We start from the raw sequence: 22,259 nt of genomic DNA, 5'->3' as shown, positions 1-22,259 counted from the left end.
CAGATAAAGAGATGAATGAAATTTGCTTTAATTGGTTTTAAGGATAGAAGGTAGTATAATGGTAATTGTTTAAATGCTCTTAAGTACGCACGGATATTGCAGTAAATCTCCAACCTCAATAAGTCCATGTAAAAACACACAACTCAGTTACAATTTTTATAAACTGCATGCTAGATCGGTCAGATTTATCACTACACTACTCTGTTCCCCAGCTATGAGACCCCTTGTTATTTGCTGCTTCTCTGGGTCATGTGGTTATCGATTCTCATCACAGAGGAAATGGATGGGTTCTCCACTTTAAAGGCCTAGATTTAAAGCTCGTTCTAATTTTATTGGCATTTGAGTTAATCATTGTAAACTCCCAAGTCTGAATTTCCTAATTCATAAACTAAGAAACACACACACACACACACACACACACACACACACACACACACACACACACACTGCACATACACAATGGTGTACTTCAAGCAGCTGGGTGTGTCAGGCATGCCTCTGACCAGTCTCTCTTTCCAGCTAATCTGTGGATTTAGCCCTTGAGGGAAATTTAGGCTAAACCTAGTTTACAGTTGCCCAGCAGATGGCGCTGTGGACCGGTCTCAACTTGAAGGTAATTTTAGGGACTTTCCCAACCCCCTAACAGCGGGCTTTTCTCTCAAAGCCTGGAGTCTGCATTGATAAACCCTCCTTCTCTCTGAAATCTTTCAAACGTTATTCATTCACCACAAGCCTGTGAGTGTGAAATGTACAAACTGTCTAGCTATGTAGCCGGTTGTCTGCAACAGCTCAGGGCTTTCCATGGCTCAGGCCTGATTCTAAGGACTAGGGGTAGTGGTAGGATGAAGCAGACAGTTAAGTCTACACACGTACAAGAGTTTTCCAATGGCTCAGCTAAACAACAACAACTACAACAGCAAAACGCTCTGGACGACTTGCTGTCCTCAAATGCTCATTGAAAATAAGCAGGCTTTTTGTTAGTTTGTTAGTTTTGTTTTTAGAAACCAAGATTCTCTGTGTAGTCCTATCCTGGACTGGCCTCAAACTCAGAGATTTGCCTACCTCTGCCTACAGAGTGCTGGGATTAAATGTGTGCGCCACCACCACCTAGCTAATCAGGAGGCTTTCAAGGGGCAGGTGGGCAAGCATTTAGGGGAAGTGACATAATACACAGAGGCCTGAATGTATGACTTCAGTCATACATTGGAATCATGTAGGCGAATTTAGTCCACTCTCATGCCTGGTTAACTGGTTTTGAAGGTCTGGGTTCGGAGGGATTTGAGTTTCTGTTCAGCCCCCCCCGGGGGGGGGCATTGACTGAGTAGCTAGACAGGACAGCATGCTCCTTGTCAGTGATCTCAGAGCAAAGTGTCCCAGCACTGCTGCTACTGCAGTCCTATAAACTGGGTAGCAGAGCTCGGTCAGCAGCTAGAAATGTCTGCCACTCTCTGGTTGCTGAGTCATCTTACTCGTTCCCTCTTTGGATTCATTCCCAAGGCCTGGTTAGGGAGCTATCCCAACATCACTCAGAGATGGGAACGCGGGCTTTGTTAGCAGACAGACTCATCCAAGGCCTCAGACTTAGAACTGATGTCAGCCCATGCTTCCTCCTTGGACCTGCACACCCTGCTTATTTATCCAGAGTCCTAGAGGGACAAGGAGCCCTGGTCCCTGAGACAGGAAAGAGCACTCGTGTGGCCTTGAAGCCGGAGGGATTCCAGGCCTGTGTCCGGGCATTCCTGCATTCTGCCTGTTTTCTTCGGGGGACATGACCCTCAGTGCCAGTGTCAGATGGACGTGATGACAGATGGACTGAACTGTCTGAAGGATCTCTGTGTCCTTCCCAGCTACAGACACCCTGTTTCTAGGATGCTGACCAGGAAAAGGTGGCTGGCCACACCCATCTGCCCCAGACTCAAAACTGCCTAGAGAGGTTAACTTGGCAGACCAAGGATAGGCGACTCCAATAAAAGAGCCCTTTCCATTTAAGATTTATTCTACTGTATGCATGCATGTGTGTCTTTCAAGGGGTGATGAAGGGTCCCCCTGAGGCCAGTAGAGGAGAGTGGATCCCCTGGCCCTGGAGCTACGGGTAGTTGTGAGCTGGTTTGGGGGCCCAGACATGGGTCCTCTGTGAAAGCACTCAACCACTGAGCCATCTCTGCAGCCCCTAGGAGAACACTTCATAGTGCCACCTCCCCCTCATTTGTCCTGGTCCCCAAATCCACAGTTCTCTTCCACTCTATCTGGTCACAGAAACGTTAAAAGAGAAGGAGTCCTCAAGAGAAAGCCAGGGTGTGGCACCACCACCAGCCCTCTTTTGCTGCTCTCCATAGCCAGCTCTGGGGCTAATGTCAAAGCGCCAACTGGACAACCTGTTCCCTGTCTGTGCTAACTTCCAGAGGCTGCCCACTGCTTCTGATTCTTGCCTCTCCCACTAGCCATCCTGGTCTCCTCCATCCCAGTTATAAGGGCCCTTGTGGTCACATTGTGTATGTCCAGGCAACGTGAGATAAGCACTTTGTTGCAGCATCCTTAACCAAATTCCATCTGCAAACTCAATTTGACTCAGTGACTCAGAGCTGCCTTCGTGGGCTTAGAAGGTAGGACATCTTTACGGCCCATTTTGAGCCTAGCACAGGGGAGGGAAAACCTACCAGACATCCAGGCTCACAACCACCTCACAGCTGTGCCCTCTCTGAAGATCTTCGTGAATGAATAGCTGACAACAGATACTGTGCTCCAGGAAATCTATCGCTGGCCATTCATTTGAGGGGAGGCATCTGGGAGCCTTTTGGCTAAAAAGCAGAAAATATGTAGCTCTCTTGTGCATATGGAAATTCCTTAAAACTGTGAGCGCCCATTCATAACTAGCTGGGCGATTATCGTCTTTACAGGAGACGGACGTTGTCTATTCTGCTTCAATTATGTTGGCTGTGTGTCTACTTGGACCAGATCCAAGTGTTAAGACTCATTTTGTCAGTTGAAGACCTCTGCTGCTGGGGTACTTGACTCAAAAGTAAGAAGTCCAACTGCCGGACTGGAAGGGGCAGGCACAGGGAAATGCCGTGTCTGGTAAGGCTTCGGGATTGGCCTGACTGGGTTAGAGACACGCGTACGGACAGTCAGGTAGGTCGTGCTCCCCCTGCTGGAACAGCCCGTTACTGCACAGCAACCCAGAAGCTCCGCATTTGTTTTTAAGTGCAGCACAGTGGAAGAGGCTAGCTAGTCTATATAGACCTCTGGAGGGAGCAGTCTCAGGCTGCAGTCATCCAGCAGGAGGAAGCTGCAGCTGCTCATTTCTGCCCATACTGCAGACATCTCCCTGAGAGAAAAAGGCTTTGTCATGCCTTGATTTCACCGGGTGAGGGAGTAGCGAGGGGAGGGGCGGGGTAGCGAGGGAGTAGTGGGGGTGGGGTGCCACTCCCCGTGGGTCTGAGGCTTTTTGAGTAGCTGTATCATGTCAACAACACTCTCTCAGAGCTTCCTCTGCTCCCCCACAGGGAAAGACCTGGGTTACTAAGAAAAGCAAAGCGCCCAAGTCATATGCCTGTCAGTTCCTTTCTGTTGTGATAAACTCAGTGAAGGAAGAGTTTCTGTTGGCTTACGGTTCTAGAAGGGAGACTCCATAATGGTGAGGAAGTCCTGGCCGCAGGCAGCCAGAGCAGGGAGCTGATAGATGATGACGTCTTCAACTACAAACACAGAGCAGAGAATGAACTAGTGAACTGAAAATGGGGCCAAGTTATAAACTCTCAAAGCCCTTGACCAATAACAAACTTTTCCACAGGCTCCATAATTCCCCTCAAACAATGCCACCAACTGGGGGCCGACTAAATATGTGAGCCTATGGTAGACATTCTTATTCAAATCACCACAGTGTTCTAATTGTCCCTACTAGATATATGAGCGAGGCCATTGTTCTTGACCAGAGCAATTGTCAGAGGGAGAATACCATCTCACGGTGACAAGGGACGTTCTCCCAGAACTCCTGATACACAGAGTGGTGAGTTATAGGAAAGGCAACACAATATGGAGCCCTATATCATGGGGTTCTTTGTTACACAGCAACAGAGAACTGGTTGGAGACTGTTACATAGTACACTGAGTGCTAGCTGCGTGCTGTAGATCCTGGGAGTAGAGATTGAAGGGGGTCCAGCATAAAGTCTGAGTCCACCTCATAAGACAATGGTGGGCCTCTTCTCTCCACATGTGAAAAGCTGACAAGATAACTTTTTTTTTTTCCGGAGCTGGGGACCGAACCCAGGGCCTTGCGCTTCCTAGGCAAGCGCTCTACCACTGAGCTAAATCCCCAACCCTACAAGATAACTTATAACCAAAGCAGGGACCATGGATGGGGGCGGGGTGGGGTGGGGTGGGTCACAAAACTGCTCAGGGCGGCAAATGTTAAGAAAACAACTGTGTTGTGTCAGAAAGCCTGTTTCAGCTTAGTTACAAGAGAGAATAGCAGGTCTCTGATCCTTTTAGTATTGTCTCTAAGTGTGGGCATTGTTACAGGTTTGAAACAATTCGATTTTACATCCTAACTAATTTTTAATATTGAACAGAAGAAAAAGATCAGGGGAATAGTCTTTATTCTGCTGAGAGTTTGAGAAGTAACATATTACTTGCTAATGTATTATGCAATTCATGTGTTATATAATTTGTGGACAAGTTTATTCCTCTCCTGTCCTGAAGTGACCCTTCTGCCTTACTTGTCTTCTCGGCTTCACATGCAGTAATGCCTTTTCTGCAGGGTAGTAAAAACATGTTTGTAGACGCTGTGTGAGTCTGAGGCTGTGTGTGAGTCTGAGACTGTGTGTGAGTCTGAGGCTGTGTGTGGGTCTGAGGCTGTGTGTGGGTCTGAGACTGTGTGTGAGTCTGAGGCTGTGTGTGGGTCTGAAGCTGTGTGTGAGTCTGAGGCTGTGTGTGGGTCTGAGGCTGTGTGTGGGTCTGAGACTGTGTGTGAGTCTGAGGCTGTGTGTGGGTCTGAGACTGTGTGTGAGTCTGAGGCTGCGTGTGGGTCTGAGGCTGTGTGTGGGTCTGAGGCTGTGTGTGAGTCTGAGGCTGTGTGTGGGTCTGAGGCTGTGTGTGGGTCTGAGACTGTGTGTGAGTCTGAGACTGTGTGTGGGTCTGAGGCTGTGTGTGGGTCTGAGACTGTGTGTGGGTCTGAGACTGTGTGTGGGTCTGAGGCTGTGTGTGGGTCTGAGACTGTGTGTGAGTCTGAGGCTGTGTGTGAGTCTGAGGCTGTGTGTGCTTATTTTAAAGTCATTTTCAGAAAGACACAAACATTCATGCATGCACTCACACATCCACATGCACATATCCCTTTCTTGTGTATTAAGATTCTTGTGTTGATATCCACACAGGAAGACACACACACACACACACACACACACACACACACACACACACCCTTCTCGTATAGTAGATTTCTATGTTGATATTCACCCAGGAAGCCACAGAGAGTTCTTGGAGTAGCAGCACATGGGTGTTAACTTACGAACCAACCCATAATAGCTCAAAGCAGAAGGGAAGGTGCTCACATAGGTGCTGACAGAAGCCTGGGAAAGCAGGACACCACAGCCACAAAGGGGTTTGGGGGTTAGGTCCCCATCTTGGCAGGCCCTCTGACTATGCTAAGTTAGACTTTCCTGCCTGGAGAATGGACGTACGGCTTCCTGTGTCTGGAGTCATCTGAGGATGCCACACTGCATCCTGCTGCAGTTCCCACAGCTAGCCCAGGGGAAGGTGTCCATCTTGGAGTCCAGGAGGGATGGTGTGTACTAACACTCAGAATCCAGTGGTGACCAGGTGGACAGAGAGGCCTGGATCCTACAGCATCATTAACGTCTGCTGTGCACACGGAGAGGGTCGTGCGTGCAGCACAGAGCACAGGAGCAGACACCTTCTTGAGACGGTTCTGAACAGATAAGAACTAAGTCCTGATATACTGAATCCAGGTTGCATGCTGTTTTCCAAGCCCCATCTAGTGAAATGTTTCCCTTTAAGGCCAATCAGTCGTTATAAAATGTGGGCTTTAGAAAGGACGAAGTGATGGGTCTCTATTTCTACCCAGACCCCCTTTCTTCAACCGTTATCCAAGCCACCAGTCCCCTAAATAAACTTGACTGTTTTTTTGCTTTGAACCAAACATTTCACTTGAAGACAGACGGGGTTGAAATGGTGACCTTTCGGATTTGCTTCATTCTTTGAATACATTATCTATTAGCTGCAGGTGCAGCACTGAGCTATAAGACAGATATTAAGAAGCCTGGGAAGAGAACCTTGAAGGAGACACACTTTTGTTCAGCTGTATGGTGTCTTTGAAGTCAGTCTTCCCACCGGGCAGCTGAGGAGCCTACATCTGAGCCTTTGACTTTGCAGGGGGCCTTGAATGTCAAGGAAAGGGAAGAAAACAGTTCCACCTCACTTCACTCAGTGGTTTGTTTTGTTTTTTGTTATTGTTGTTGTTTGGTTTTGCTTAAATAATATTTTTATTAATTCTTTGAGATGTACATACAATATTTTTTATCATAATTTGTTACCTCTCTCAAATCCTCATCTCCCTACCCAACTTTATATTCTGTCTCTCTGTCTGTCCCTATGCCTGTCCCTGTCTCTCTCTCCTTTCTCTCTCTCTCTCTCTCTCTCTCTGTTTTGTTTGTTTGTTTGTTTGTTTGTTTGTTTGTTTGTTTTGAGGCAAGGTTTCTCCATGTATCCCTTGCTGTCCTGGAACTTGCTATGTTGAGCAAGCTGTCCTCAAACTCAGACAGACTTGCCTGCCTCTGCCTTCTAGGATCAAAGGCACCACACCCAAGGACTCTTGAGTCCCTTTTAGCCCAGTTTGTGTTGGCTGATATTAAGCATGGGGCCCACCCTGGTTGTTGTCAATATACCAGGATTCACACCTTTAAAGGAACTTAGTTTTCTTTCTCCCAGAAGCAATTGAAAGACCCCCAGACTTGGGGAGACTCTTGCTCCAGTCACGGGTTGGGGTACCCCCAGGAAACACGAGAAGCCGGTCTTGATGTAATCAGCAAGAGGCAGTTTTATTTACGAGATCTCGGGCTGACACGTATCTCACACAGGAGATTGAGTCAAGCCCCGAGCCTCTCTAGGCAGGGGCTTATATAGGGAAAACCAGGGGTTTTTGTGTGGACACACATAATTGGCTAATACAAAGGGTGCACAGTTACTTTTGGCACGGAGTTACATCAACAAAGCATACGTGTAATCTAGCATCTCAGCAATGTGGGCAGGGCAACTCATCTCACTGCAGCAGGGGGATGACCCATCCTCAGGGAGTGAAGGAAGGGGAGGGGGTGGCTCCAGATGGCCAGTGTCCTTGGGAGCTGATAGTCGGGCCAGTGAGCCCTATCTCAAATTCTCTCAGGCATGTCTGGACTTTGTTCATGACTAACTTTTAGAATTTTTTTTTCTTTTTTTTTCTCTCTTTTTTTTTTTTTTTTTTTTTTTTTTCGGGGCTGGGGACCGAACCCAGGGCCTTGCGCTCGCTAGGCAAGCGCTCTACCACTGAGCTAAATCCCCAACCCCTAACTTTTAGAAATTTTAACCCTTCACAATCAGATGCCTAAGCTTCCTCCCCCCCTCCCCTTTATGCTGAGATTGTTCTGGATTGAGATTACCCAGGTAACCCATGTCATCACAATTCCTGTGAGTTCATTTGTGTATGTGCTTTGTCATGCCAGAAAGGCACTGCTTTCTTGAAGTCACCCACCTCCTCCAGCTCTTACTGCCTCTCCTCAGTAGATCCCTGGGAGGGATGAGCACACTGATGTCTCTGGTTCTCTGCACACTGACCAGTTGTAGGTCTCTACAACTCCCATCTACTCCAAGTCTCTGATGAGGGCTGAGGCATCAGGGTTTTTAAAAGTCTGCTTTAAGGGCAGGACAAATAGCTCAGTAGCTAAGAGAAACTATTGCTCTTCTAGAGAACCTGATTCAGTTCCCACCATCCGGTTAGACTCTGACAGTGGCACAGACACCTCTGGTCCCCTAAGGCATCCATACACACTTAGCATACATGCAATACACAAACACACACACATATGCATGCACTCACGCACACACACACTATACGTGCTACCTGTGGCAGGTGGGAGAGCTGGCCCCAGGGTCATGAGAACAGGAGATCTGGCTCTGCCCCTCACCAACTGCGGTACTTGGGAGAGAGGGCCCTGCACCTTGTCTGGTCAACGAGTAGGGCTGGCTCTGGAGGAATGGGCACACGTGGGCACACACATGGAAATGCCATGGTAAAACCCAGTATTCTATGTAATTAATATGCACCAAGGCTGTGAAGGCAGGAGAGCTGGCCTGCTCCTTGCTGGCTGCAGGACTGGGTGATCTTAAGGCGGCAAGAGCTTGCCCTGTTGGAATGCTTCCAGGAGAACTGGAGGACTGACTACCTTAGCTACCTTCCAAGCCTAGACCCAAGGATATGATTCAGCCCACCCCAATATGTAGCCCACGTGAAGGGCCAGTCCTGCAGATCCGAAGCTGCGGGATCTCCATGGATCAGCCATGGTCAACAGCAGCATCAACAGCAGTCTCTGTAGCCTTGATGGGTAAGCAATGGGCAATGGCGGAAGAAACCTAAAGCTGGGGAGAGGTTGCTCAGATCAACCCTGTGATGTATCCGGGCCCAGAGCCTCATGGCAGTGACTGTGGCTTCTCCCAGGCCACTCCTGCCTATCTGTTTAGGGTAGCCCTAACCAGGATTGTGGAGTTCAGTTTTACAAATCACATTTTTGAAAATAGAAGAACCAAAAATAGTTAAGTTCTTTAATACAGTAGAAAAATCAGCAACAGCCTAGCAGTAATTCTAACAGTATAAGAATGTAAACTGTGAAAGTAAAATGTATTTATTCAGTTTTAGCAGCCGTCTCCTTCACCTTTCATCCCCAGGATTTTATGAGGCTGTGTCTAAATATGTGTCTAGTTTCTTCTGTTTCTCTTCACTGTAGGCCCACGACAGTTAGCCAGGCCTATGCTCACTGAGTGAAAGTACTACAGTCTCACACACACACACACACACACACACACACTCACACACACACACACACTCACACTCACACACACATACACACACATACACACACATACACACACACACACACCACACATGCAGACAGACACACATATACACACAGACACAGACACAGACACAGACACAGACACACACACACACACACACACACACACACACACACACACACACAGAACCACCACCACCAGAACACACAGGGCTCTATCTGGGCTCATTGTGACAGCCCTCCTGGTAACCGGCCTTCATCTTCTGTAGGAAAATAGTTTGACTTTGTGACCTGGGTGTGGTTAATAACTCACGATTTTCTTTTGGTATCCGTCTGGAGACTTTTATATCAGATTTCAGTAGAAAGAGCTGACTAAAAATAGCTTGACTGAGATAAGGAAAATTGACTTTCTTCCCTAAGCAGACACAGATGGAGGGTGTCCCAGGATTGTCAGCTAGGGTTCATGGTGGCTTCAACAGCTTTCTCAGGAGAGGATGGGGAGGGAGAGGAGAAGGAGAAAGGAAGGCAGGCAGGCAAGTCAACAAATTTCCTGAAGTATTCCCACCCTCTGACTTTATCTTACTTCTCTGTGGCCAGAGTAGGGTCATGTGACCAGGTCAAACCTAATAACTTGAAGAAGAGTGGAGTCACCTGGATCATTTTAGCGTTCGTTGACTTGGAGATGAATCCCAATGGGTGGGCCCGGAGGAACCGGGATGAGGCGATTCTGCAGTTAGTAATTGACTTCCCTTTCTAAATTCCTGATTGGATTCTCCAGTGGCACATACAACAGGACAGTATAAAGTGAGTGGGTGGAAACAAAGAAAAAAGAAACCATAAAATTAAGATTGAAATATGATAAACTACCAGAATTGTCATGCTAAAGACCTTTTCGAGTTGGGCTGGGCTGGGCTGGGCTGGGCACAGGCTGGGTCTGGGTGCTCGCTCAGTGTGCTCCTCCCACAGCCCGAGGGGCAGCTCAGAGGCACAGCACAGCCTGCAGTGTGTTCTGTTTGGGTCTTGGGAATAGTGTCTGTGTGGTTTCAGTTTGCCGTTGATCTGCGTCCTGTCACTATAGCAAATTACCTGAGGCTCAGCATGGTATAGAGGGAGGTTTGGGTCACAGAGCATCTAAGGTCGGGCAGCACAAGTTTCTCAGGCTGCTTGAGTGGCTCTACACACGCACACACACATGCACACGCACGCACGCACACACACGCACACACACACACGTCACAGGGAGGCAGAGAACAGAGAGGGAAAGGATGGTGTGTGTGCAGAGGGAAGCAAACTCCTGGAGCCTCACAGCAGTCTACCTCTTAACTCATGCTGCAAGTCCTTATTGATCCATTAAGTGACCCCCCACCCCCAGCAACCTAACACTGGGCCCTCCTCTTAAAGTTCCAACTCTCACTTCGCCATTCCAGGGGCTGATACAAGACACGGCAGTTGTCAACCTTACAAAACTGAATCTGAGGTGGCTCAGGAGAGATGGCTCAGGGGTTAAGAGCACTGACTGCTCTTCCGGAGGACCTGAGTTTGATTCCCAGCACCCACCTGGTGGCTCACCACCATGTTTAATTCCAGCTCAAGGGATTTGACACCCTCTTCCGGCCTGCTCCAGCACCAGGCACCTGTATGGTGCACAGTCATAAATGCAGGCAAAACACCTACATGTACACTTAAAAAGAAGTTTTTAAAGATAAAAGATAAAGTGAAGCTGGGTGTGGTGGCTCATGTCTGTAACCACACACTGAGGCTAAGACAAGAGGGTTGGTCCATGTTTGAGGCTACCCTGGGCTATAATATACTGAGACCTTGTTTAAAAGAAAAATGTCAATATTTCATATATTTAAAAAAAATCTCTATTTCTGTGGTCTGGGGCTGAAGCTCAGTTGGTGGGGTGTTTGCTTGGCGTGCACAAGGCCCTAGGTGCTACCCTGGGAGCTGCCAGATGTGGCATCCATGGCTATAATATTGGTGCTCGGGGTGTGAAGATTGAGGATCAGAGGGGTCAATGCCATCGTCAGTTACCCAGTGAGTTCAAGCCCATTCTGGGCTGCATAAGATGTGAGACCTTGTTGATAGATCACAGAACATGGTGTGATATAATATTATAATATAGCCTTAGGGTTTACATTGTTGTGAAGAGACTCCATGACCATGGTGTCTTAAAAAGGCAGCTCTTATAAAAGAACCCGTTTAATTGGGGCTGGCTTTCAGTTTCAGAGGTTTGGTCCATTACCGTCATGGCGGCATGCAGACCCAGTGCTGGAGAAGGAACTGATCTGCAGGCAGCAGGAAGAAACTGAAACTCACTTCTCCCAACAAGGCCACACCTCCTAATAGTGTCACTCCCTGTGGACCTGTGAGGGCCATCTCTATGTAAACCACACAAATATAACATCACATAATTAATATATCATATCATAACATCTATACTGACAGGTAAAGGTGGTTACCTTCTCTAAGCATGTATGTGCTGTCCATCTCTCTATAAGCCCCGCCCACCACCTTTCTTCATCTGTTACCTTCCAAGGTAACTTCACTGTGTGGCCTAAGTTCCAGGACCTTGGGACAGAACCTAAGCTGTTCATCAGGCAAGCAATGGGTGTTCTCACCTCCACAAAGCCGGGCCTCACCCTCTCCTTCCCCATAGGCCTCAGGAGAGCTCCTTGGAACTGCCTTTCATGTGGTTTCTACACAGTGCAGGGCACGGCCCATAGGGAATGAGCAGTCTGTGAAGGGGCAGGTATAAAACGGTGCATGAGTTTCCACAGCTGCTTCCTGGTCTGGTGAGACTGGACCTGTACCGAAGGAGGGTCTGACCCAAAGTGGTGGGATTCGAAGGGACAGGAAACGCTTTGGGGTGACAACTAGATCTGGAGAAAAAGTCTCACTCAGAGAGTAATTTTACAATCTGTTGCTATTTTGAACTCTAACTTTTTTTTTAATTCAACACTTAAAGAAGGCTTGGATTTAAAGACATGCTTTCTGTTTTCGGATTCAGCCTCCCTTGGCAGCCATATGTCTTTTGTTCCAAAAATGTTCACCGACTTCGGCAAGGGATTAAGACACATAAAGGAGAGCTTTTCAGTCACGTTACTTTAAATGTGGGACTCTTCAGAATCAGGTACAAGGGCCCAAACAGTTGTCCTCATGGAGAGGACTTATCTGGATTCCTGTCTTCTGAACCTACAGGTGGCTGGCTCTTACAAAGATCAGATAATGACTTAGGAGGTCAAGCACTGGAGCTGTGTGACACAGCTGGATCGAGCACCTGTGAGGTCATCGCCCCACCCACTGCAGCACATCCAAGCAGACACCATCTCAATAGGAAAGGAAAGGGTTGCAACACGTTTGTGTTTGCCAGGTGACATCATCCTGTTTGCTGAACATGGGAGACAGAGGCAGCAGTGTTTGAAACAACTGGTGGACTTGCTTCTAGATTCCACAGCCTGGCTGTCAGCCCATACTACATTTCCATTCATCAGCAGTCTCTAGCATATCCATCATATGCCTGCAGTGGAGAACAGAAAATCAATTTAGTTATAGTTCATGACCCCAATACGTGCTTCACCAGCTCTTCCAACTGCAGGGCGGTGGGCACAGAGTCATACCCTACGTGAGGCATGTGTGGACAGCTGCTCTATGGAGCACACTCACTTCCAGGACCTGAGGTTCAGAGACAAGAAAGAGGAGAGATGATCCGAGAGTTATTGAGGCTGAGGTGACCAAGACTGAGTCTCTTTCCTGCTCTACCAAGAGGCTGCACCGTCTCTGTCACTTGCCTTCATGTGTGTCTTGAGGACCATGAGTACCAAACCCTCCCTGCTTGCCTTCGTGGGTGCATAAGCTTAGATTGTTTCAAAACCTACTTTAGTAAGGGCTCTTAAATGCTTCAACCTCTGTTTTAGTCCACCACTCACAAGAGGTAGTGGAAAGAAAAGGTTAATAGGGCAAACGGGGTTGAAATAGTTCTTTGGGGCGATTCCAATCTTGGTTGTCAGCAGTCCAGTCCTCTAGCAAACACCAAACATGAATCAGCAGCTGCAGTCCAGTCCTCTAGCAAACACCAAACATGAATCAGCAGCTGCAGTCCAGTCCTCTAGCAATCACCACTCACTGATCCGCAAGTTTGATCCAGAAGAAACTGGGAGGCTCCGCATTGGCCCAAGTCTGTGAGAAGCCACAGGAATATCACAAGAAGCTCTCTGGAAGGTTTACTCTCTATGAAGTCATGGTAAGTGAAGATTTTGGATACAGAGCAAGGCGAACCAGTGCCAGCGCCTCCTCCCATGATCTGTGGGGTCACGCACCCTCTCATGTGTCTGCTTCAGCAAAACGTTCTTTCACCTGTGCCCACTTCAGCAAAATAACCTTTCCCCTGCCTGCCCCAGCAAAACATATGACACAACTGCGTTTCCAAAGAAACCAGGAATTTCCACTTCACATGTGTCTCAGGGATGCATTAAGATTTCAGAATAGAAATTCTGAGGAAGAAGAAAGCAGTCCAGGATGTGGCAAGCTGTGCCGATGAGGGATGCTGCATCCTGACTTCGATCATCAATGTGTATGGAACCTTTCTCTTCCCCAGGCGAATGTCAAATGGTCACAGTGATAGCCTGTTAGAAAGATAGCAAAGGATTGTGGGAAGGCCAAAGTGAGACAGTGTGGACAAACCTGCGAAATCCTGGGGGAACGTGCTCTGCTCACACTACTGCATTCCTGTTGCTGGTCTAGATGACTTACCCCTGGACCAGACTTGCACAAAGCCACCACCAAAAGAATGTGGAATATGCAGTTCATGCATGATGCCTGACCCGCAACAAAAGAATGTAAGACGTGGGAACATGGAGCTGCAGAGATCAGAGGTTAAAAGCTCTGACTGTTCTTGCAGAGAACCCAGGTTCAGTTTTCCAGCACTCACATGGTAGCCAGCAACTGTCTGTAACTCCAGGTCTAGCAGATATGTCGCCCTCTTCTGGCCTCCCCAGGCATTGCATGCATGTGGTGCACATACAAACACCCATACACATAAGGTAAAATAAACATAAGTAAAAAAATAAAATATAAATAACATCAGTATAATTAACATTTAAATATATATAATTTTTAACAAAGAAACAAGAGGCAAATCAGAATCCACTAGAATGTTCCAAAAGGACTCCAGCAAAACACTTTTAAAAATTCATAGTACTTTTTAGTACAGGGAAGATATTAAGTCAGGAGGGGTCTGTGGCATATCTACCACATGCCTTTCTAGAGAAAGAACGCGTTATAAAGATTTGTGGATTAGTGCCTATTTGGGGACACATACTGTCTATAGAGACTTTAGTTTTTCTTTTTTCTTTTTCTCTTTTCTTTTTTTTTTTTTTTCGGAGCTGGGGACCGAACCCAGGGCCTTGCACTTGCTAGGCAGGCGCTCTACTGAGCTAAATCCCCAACCCCAGACTTTACTTTTTTCTGATCCTTAAAGTTGGGTATCTTCTCCATCTTAAAGGGAAGAAACGGAGATGCAGACGTTAAACTCGTTGGCCAAGTTCACTCAACCAAGAAAGGACAGATGGCCTGCCTGACAGCCATCGGAAGGGAGCATTAACTAAGCGCTTCTGTTTATTTGTAGCCAAGGATGACCTTGAGTTTCTGAGTCTCCTGACTCATCTCCCAAGTGCTAAAATGACAGGCATGCATCCCGTACCTGGTTTATGCAGTGCTCTGGTTGGAGGCCAGGGCTTCATGCTTGCCTGGCAAGCACCCTAGTGGCTGAGCTACACCTTCAGCCCTGGCACCTTCCAAACACCAAGCCCTTGCCCACACAGCTTAATTTAACCCCATGCCAGTGTTATCAGATAGGAATGATTATTCTGCCCTTTTGTAGCTGCTACAACAGACCAAAAGTCTTACAGTCACAGAGAGGACGAGCCAGGCATCGATGGTAGGCCAAGATAATCTGGAGCCAAGGGGACAAGACATTGTCTACAATGTCAGGGTCCTCACCCCCGCATGGCCAGTCTCCTGTCACCCTACTCACAGAACAGATTCTGATTTCTTTGTCCAGATCACAAACGGTTATTCACAAACATTCTTTCCTGGGAAAATGTGCTTAATATTCTCCAAAGTACACTGCCCTTAACTCCTTGCAGCCTACTAAAATCGAGGTCATGGGAAATGCCCCTAAGAGCACGTTGCCAAGCCAGGAACCAGAGGCATTAGGCTAGCTTGTGTCCCAAAGGAGTTTATTAAAGGAGCATTGGCATATTGGCCGATTTTCTGTGTCAACTCGACATAAGCCAGAGTCATCAGAGAGGAAGAAGCCCAGTTGAGGGAATCAATGGGGAGAGCCCAGCCTATGGTGGGCCTGCTGGTCTCAGCGTCTGGGGGACAGGCATAGGCATTTGTCCTTAACGCAGTATCTTCAACATCTCTGGAGTGCCAGGAAAAGAGAGGCATGGGACATGCACAGAAAAATGTCAAAACGGACACGGGTATTGTCTTAGTCAGGGTTTCTATTCCTGCACAAACATCATGACCCAAGAAGCAAGTTGGGGAGGAAAGGGTTTATTCAGCTTTCACTTCCTTGTTACCGTTCATCACCAAAGGAAGGCAGGACTGGAACTTGCTTCTTGGTCATGGTGTTTGTGCAGGAATAGAAACCCCAACGAAGACAAATTGGAACCACCATAGTGGGGTATTCCTGTGACAGCCTGACCATGTTTTGGGAAAGACTGTGGAAGGACTTTGGAGCTTTGAGCTAGAAGAGATGTTGGGATGTTAAGAGCTCTGTGGGATGCTCTGTAGGAGCTTGGAAGATAATATTGAGAACAGTGCAGAAGATGGAGGCCTGGCTTGTGAAATTTCAGAGGGAAGATTAAAGATTCTTTTTGGGGCTGCCGCTGTTTTGATTGTGAAGATTGTGGTTTTGGTCAGCTGGGGCTGAAGAATTAGCCGTGATTAATGAGATACCAGAACTGCCAAAGTGAAACCTTTGCATCACTGGGATGATTGATGCTGGGACCTAAGAAATTGGTGATTAAGAAGAGACCACCATCACTGAGGTGAAATCTTCTGGGAAGTATTTTCTGAGAGCACAAAGAGGCTTTGTTCCAGAGATAGCCAAGGTTGTACCTCGTGCTGTGGCTGGACTTGGTAATGTGTAAGAGTCACCCAGGTGGCACTAGTTTTGAAGGCATGAAGGGAAGGTGTCATGAAGAACAATTGTGACTGGGCACTGTGAGAGGCCATGGAAGGCCATGTGTGAAGGTGCAGCCTCAGTTGCAATTGATGGCCCAGGACTACAGGGGTCATGCAAAGGAGTTGAGGCTTGGCACCATGAAGAGAGCCTGTGAGAGGCTATTGGTGAAGCCTAGTTGCAATGAGAGACAGAGCGTTTTGGAGACGCCAGTATCACGAGATGACCACCAAGAACAGCAGCAGCACTAGAGCACAGGCATCTGGAGCCTAGAAGACAAGGTGTGCGCTACAAAGGGCAGAGCTGGAGAAGTGACCCAAGCCCTGGGAGGAGCCCAGAAGATCATGAGTGGATCCCAGACATTGGATGGTTAGAATTTGATTTTGATTATGATTGTGCCCTGATATTTTCCCTCTTGAAGGAAGAAAGTATTTTAGTGGAGCCCACAGTTAAGAAACTTTGAATTGAAAAAAGACTTTGAATTTTAAGAGAGATTGGGTATCTTAAAGGGATTGAAATTTTAATATGTAAGAATTTGCAAAGACTGGGACTTTTTAAGATTTAGATCTTGGGGATGAATAAGAAAGTAAGGGTTGAGGTTTAATAGTGATATGCTTGTGTGTCAAGTTGACAAGGGGTCAATTGTACTGGCTGGTTTTGTGTGTCAACTTGACACAAGTTGGAGTCATCACAGAAAAGGAGCCTCAGTTGTGGAAATATCTTTAGGAGATCCAGCTGTAAGCCATTTTCTCAACTAGTGATCAAGGGGAGAGGACCCAGCCCATGGTGGGTGGTGCTGTCCCTGGGCTGGTGGTCTTGAGTTCTATAAGAAGCAAGCTGAGCAAGCCAAGGGAAGCAAAACAGTAAGTAATATCCCTCCATGGCCTCTGCATCAGCTCCTGCTTCCTGCCCTGTGTGAGTTCCCTGACTTCCTTTGGTGATGAACAGCAATGTGGAAGTGTAAGCTGAACAAACCCTTTCCTTCCCAACTTGCTTCTTGGTCATGATGTTTTGTGCAGAAACAGAAACCCTGACTAAGATAGCCACCTACACCAGAATTCCCCTAATGTGCTTTAAATTGGGTCTTTGAGCTCATTTCAGGATCTTTCCATCTTGGAATGAGGAACTCCCTCATGCTGGTCTTCTGCAGAATAACATGCTCCTTGCTTTTGCATACTGTTCGAGTCTGAGGTATCATTCCTCTGAAAACAATGGACCCTTACGTAGCAATTCATTAAAATTCAGTAAAAGTGTGAAATGAAGCTCTTCAGTCATATCAGCTACAAAGCACACACTCCGACGCCAGCTGTGCCTAGTGACTATCTGTGGTCATAGATCTAGCAAAAGTCTAGACTATGCCATCATCTGCAGCAGGGTTTGGGGCCATGTTGATATAGAAGAATCCAGAAGGCCAGAGGCTATCATCCTCCTGTGGTTGTTTGAGTTTGGAACTTCCCAGAAGCAGATTTGGGGAAAGGACTCAAGTGTGTGTAGTTTGGGGTTTTTTGTTTGTTTTTGTTTTTGTTTTTTCTGGAGGTGGAAGGGCAGGCAAGGTAGAGAAATGCAGATGGAGTAGGACAGAATGCACATCTTAGAAACGCACCCCACCTGAGAAAGGCAGCCGAGATCTGACACCAGGGCTGCAAATGCCCACGTCCTCCTGTCTGCTTGTGGGCAGTCTTCAGGGGTTCACTTAAGGAGTGGGCAGAGAGGCAGACACTGACAGGGCAACCCACTGCTCCCCTCAGACCTTCACTGTAGGAATTCACCTACCACATGATGTCCATTTTCTTGACTTGGTGCTGTTCCGTTGAGAGTAATTTTGCCCCTGAGACAAGAAAAGCACAGAGGATGTCAGAGGGGAAGGCAGGAGAGTTTGCTGAGAGTACAGAAGCTCAGAGATGCCAAGCAGAGCAGATTTGATGCCGCGGGAAGGACTGGAGATGTAGCTCAGTAATAAAGTGCAGGGCCCTGGCCACACACACCTCAGCACTGTAAGCAAAGAGCAACAAAAGGCTCCACTCGACAGGAATTTGTGCACTGACATTCTAGGAGGAGAAAAAGACACACTGTGTGAAGGGTTATACAGGGCGGCTGGTTGGTCAAGAGCCTGTGACATGGAGAGCTGGATGTCACGAGGCTGCAGGCTTGGGAGAGCTTAGCCCATAATATGCATTTGCTGCCCAAATCTGTGCTTGAACTAAAATCCTTACGATCATTAGGCGTAATCTTCTAGGTTCCATCAATCCAAAGGGTGCTAAGAATACTGTCAGATAAGATCTGAGCTTACAGCAGACATGAGATTTCCCCATTTTTCTGTAATTTGCTTACTTGATGTTCTCCCTATGTGTCTCTGCCTGTCTGTGTCTGCCTGTGTCTATCTGTCTGTCTGTCTGCCTGTGTCTGCCTGTCTGTCTGCCTGTGTCTGTCTGTCGGTATATATATATGTGTGTGTGTGTGTGTGTGTGTGTGTGTGTGTGTGTGTGTGTGTATCGACTTGGGATTTTCTTTGTTCTGTTCTAAAAATTACCAGACTTTTATGAAAACATTGTTATGCTGTAATTTGAATGTTATTGGGGCAACTCAAAATCTGTGTCCTAGAGCCATGCACAGTCATTCACATCTGACTCTGGAATAAACTGTCTTTAGTCTGGTTGAGGTAAGAGCTGATCTCACATTGACAAGTAGCCGTTGATAAGAAAGTAAAGAAATAATTCTTGAGGCCCGACTGAAGGAGTTCCCTGGCATCCCACACCTGAGCCAGCACACTTAGACATTCAAGTGCTGAACCCCACTCCCCTCCGCCCTCTTTCAGATGAAGAAGAGGGGTCTGTGAGTTCAGAAACATCCCCTACTGCTGTGAGTTGAATTGCTTCACCCCAAAACATGTTCTTATTTGGAAAGGGATCTTCTGGTGAGGATGCAGTCATCTGAGAAGGTTAGCATCCAGTGTGGCTGTTGTCTTTAAAGGCCGGGAAAGTGGATTTGAACACAGAGGCATGCAGAGAGAAAGCAGTGTGAGAGGGAGAATGTGAATTAAAATCCCAGAACTGTCTGAGGCTGTCAGAGGTGAGAGAACTATGCCAAACAACCATCAGAGCCTGCCCACCTGTCCAGCGGTTGCTTTTGAAGTTCTTTCCTTCCAGACTGTGAGGAAACCATTTTCTGTTGCTTTCAACACCCAGCCTGTTGTACTCTTTACAGCAGCCATAGGAAATGAGCTCTGAGGCTCCTCCCAGCCCCATGGCTTCTCCAGAAGCCCTGGCCTATGTCACAGCTGGATAGAGCGCAGAAAAGACTCGATTCTGAGCCAGCTTTTCTGTTTGTCTCCAACTCTATTGCCTGCACGACCTCAGGCTCAGGTTACTCAACTCCTTCCTGGTTCAGTGTCCTTAGTTTAATGGGAGGTAACCACACTTAGCTTGTAAAGTTTTCGTAAGTGTTAAAGCATGTAGTGTGATTATGACGCCACGGAGTACCGCCCACATGCCTTGAGGAGAGTAAACATAAGCTTTGGGGACTTGCAGCCATAGAGGGGAACATCTCACCTGTGCCCAAGTGCCAAGGGGCTGACTGGTAGGAAGTCTTTCAGACAGGCATTCTGGGAAGAGATAACAGCTTAGGGAGTCTTTTTTTCTGTGTGCATTGGTGTTTTGCCTGCATATGTGTATGCGTGAGTGTCAGTGAAGGACCCTAGGGGCTTTTGACAGCCTTGCACTCACCCACCTAGGGTCAAGGCTAGGCCAAGTTCCATTCTTCATCCACAGGAACATTCTTGAATAGAAATTTCTCAGAATGTATTGACTGATGCTTGCTAGGCAATAAATTTAAAGGTCAATATGCTTTGCCAGTAAGTTTGAACTGTAACCTTGCTGATGTAACCTGTGCCCCTAAAAATATAAAAACTGCTTGCTATAGCCATTGGGGGTCGCCTTCTTGTCACCAACCTTGAGGGACTGATTGAGGGTCGACCCTGAAAATAAACCTCTTGCTTTTGCATCGCTCTGCATTTCAGTGCCTCACTCGGGGGTTGGGGGTGGGGGTGTCTCAAAGTAAATACCCCTGACCGAGGGTCGGGATCTTCTGGAACCAGCGCTACAGAAAGTTGTGAGCCACCATGTGGTTGCTGGGAATTAAATCCAGGTCTCTGGAAGAGCAGCCCATGCTCTCAACTGCTGAGCCATCTCTCCAGCCCCAAGTTTAGGGGGTCTTAAAGATGGATGAGAGCAGGCCTGAATCTCTCCCTCCCACAAAACCATTTTATAAGGGGAAGTTCACTGTAGGCAGATGGGCCTCTCTCTGTTCACGTCTGATTTCAGCCATAGCTGCAATGGGTCAAACCCAGCAGTGCCAAGAAGGCATCTACCTAACCACCCCATGACTATGCATTTATCTATCTCTGAGCTAAGCACTTTGCAGAGCTAAACACATAAGGTGAGTCAGGTTATGCCTAGAGGTGTGACTCCATGAAGGGGCTGAGAACTGATAGAGAACTGCCTCACTCCCGGCATTGCAGTGTGCCAAGGTGGCAGGCTTTGTGCCTGCTTCTGAGGGACGTCTCTTGCTTCTAGGACTGACTGAGTGGCTGTTCTTCGGGGGGGGGGGGGCTCCCACACCCTGGACTTTCTCGTATGTGCACCCCAATCACCTTCCAAATGGTATTACGATTTAGATAAGAGGTGTTCCCCTAAAGGCTCAGCTAGAAGGCTGGGTAGCCAGTGGGTGTATTCTATCACTCAGAAGTAATTGGATTGTGTTGGCTCTGACTCCATTAATGGATAATTTGCTGTCATTACTTGAAGGGAGTGGGAGAAGGGGCCTGCAGAGCTGGAGGAGGTGAATTACTGGGGTCTGCTCAGAAGGGTATCTCAACATTGACACCTTATTGCCTTCTGGCTGCCGGATGACTGATCCCATTCTACCACAGGCTTCCGTTGCCCTAAGTTTTAGCCTTGATTCAAGTGACAAAGCCAAGGGACCATGGATTGACGTCTCTGAATTGTGAGCCAGAAAGAGTCTTTCCCTCTCTTTTAAAGTCATTTCTCATGATCATTTGTCAAAAATGACAAAAAGTCATCACCACAAATCTTGGCACAAAAACCAGGTCTCCAGCGCTGGTCTCTCGGCTCCCTTGTTGTGTAGATATAGAGAGCAAAGACACAGAGACAAGGCCCATAACATCTGGAGTGAGGGCGTGGAGAATCCGAGAGACCTGCTTGTTTTACTCCTACCGAAGGTGCTTGGAAGGTTACTGAGAGCTGGGAGTGGTTGGTAGGCTCCTGAGCACACAGGCCCCTGTGTGTGGTTGGCTGTCTCCCATAGGCCGCAAGAGGGTCTTGGAGCCAGGACGGGAAGTGATCCTCTCAGAATGGCTCCAAAGAGATGGTTCTAACAGCCACTTGGAGGATGAGTTTGAGGAGTTGAGGAGATCAGAGCACTGGTACAAAAAATAGCAAGGAACCCAAACTAGTGAGGTTTCCGAGAGGACATCAGGGGATGGATCAAACATGGAGGCAATGAATGATTGATTCATTCCTATGGCCCCATTATTTTCTCAATTTGAACCACCAAAAACCCACCCCCTGGGAAACTACCTTATCCCAGGGACGCTCGATGAGTTGGTAACTCTAAATTCAGAAGCCATTACTGCCTAAACGGTGTCATGAGAGGAACATGGGGTCAGTTATCACAGTGGCTTTGCCACACCTTTGAAAGCAAACACCAGAGACTCCTGTATTTAACGATGGGTCGATGCCATCGAGTCTTAACTGGAGGTGTCTTTGAGAGTCTCTGGTATGCATTTGGAATCCTGTGACAGAAGAAATGGAGAGGGGTTGAGACCACTGAGGGAAGTTGGTATGTGACATAGTCTGACCAGGAATCAGAATTTCTCCTTCAGGGCTGGGGATTTAGCTCAGTGGTAGAGCGCTTGCCTAGGAAGCGCAAGGCCCTGGGTTCGGTCCCCAGCTCCAAAAAAAAAAAAGAACCAAAAAAAAAAAATTCTCCTT

At 47.5% G+C, this 22,259-nt stretch overlaps 1 long non-coding RNA gene across 2 annotated transcripts; it reads right to left on the bottom strand.

The window, feature by feature from the left end:
* Positions 1-11,967: 11,967 nt before the first annotated feature.
* On the bottom strand, positions 11,968-19,644 carry LOC148004760 (uncharacterized). 2 transcript variants are annotated; one of them, XR_015625468.1, is made up of 3 exons: positions 19,361-19,644; positions 18,025-18,079; positions 11,968-13,684 (listed from the first exon to the last, which is right to left on the bottom strand). It is a non-coding gene; the product is annotated as an uncharacterized LOC148004760 (long non-coding RNA). The 2 variants fall into 2 exon arrangements; XR_015625467.1 differs by having other exon boundaries at positions 11,968-12,579; positions 19,361-19,643.
* Positions 19,645-22,259: the final 2,615 nt, after the last annotated feature.

Source organism: Rattus norvegicus, chromosome 7 (assembly GCF_021556685.1).
Source record: "Rattus norvegicus strain SHRSP/BbbUtx chromosome 7, alternate assembly SHRSP_T2T, whole genome shotgun sequence".
In the NCBI taxonomy this organism is placed as follows: Eukaryota; Metazoa; Chordata; class Mammalia; order Rodentia; family Muridae; genus Rattus; species Rattus norvegicus.
The sequence above is the reverse complement of the archived record's forward strand: the minus strand, read 5'-3'. Positions and strand labels throughout refer to the sequence as shown.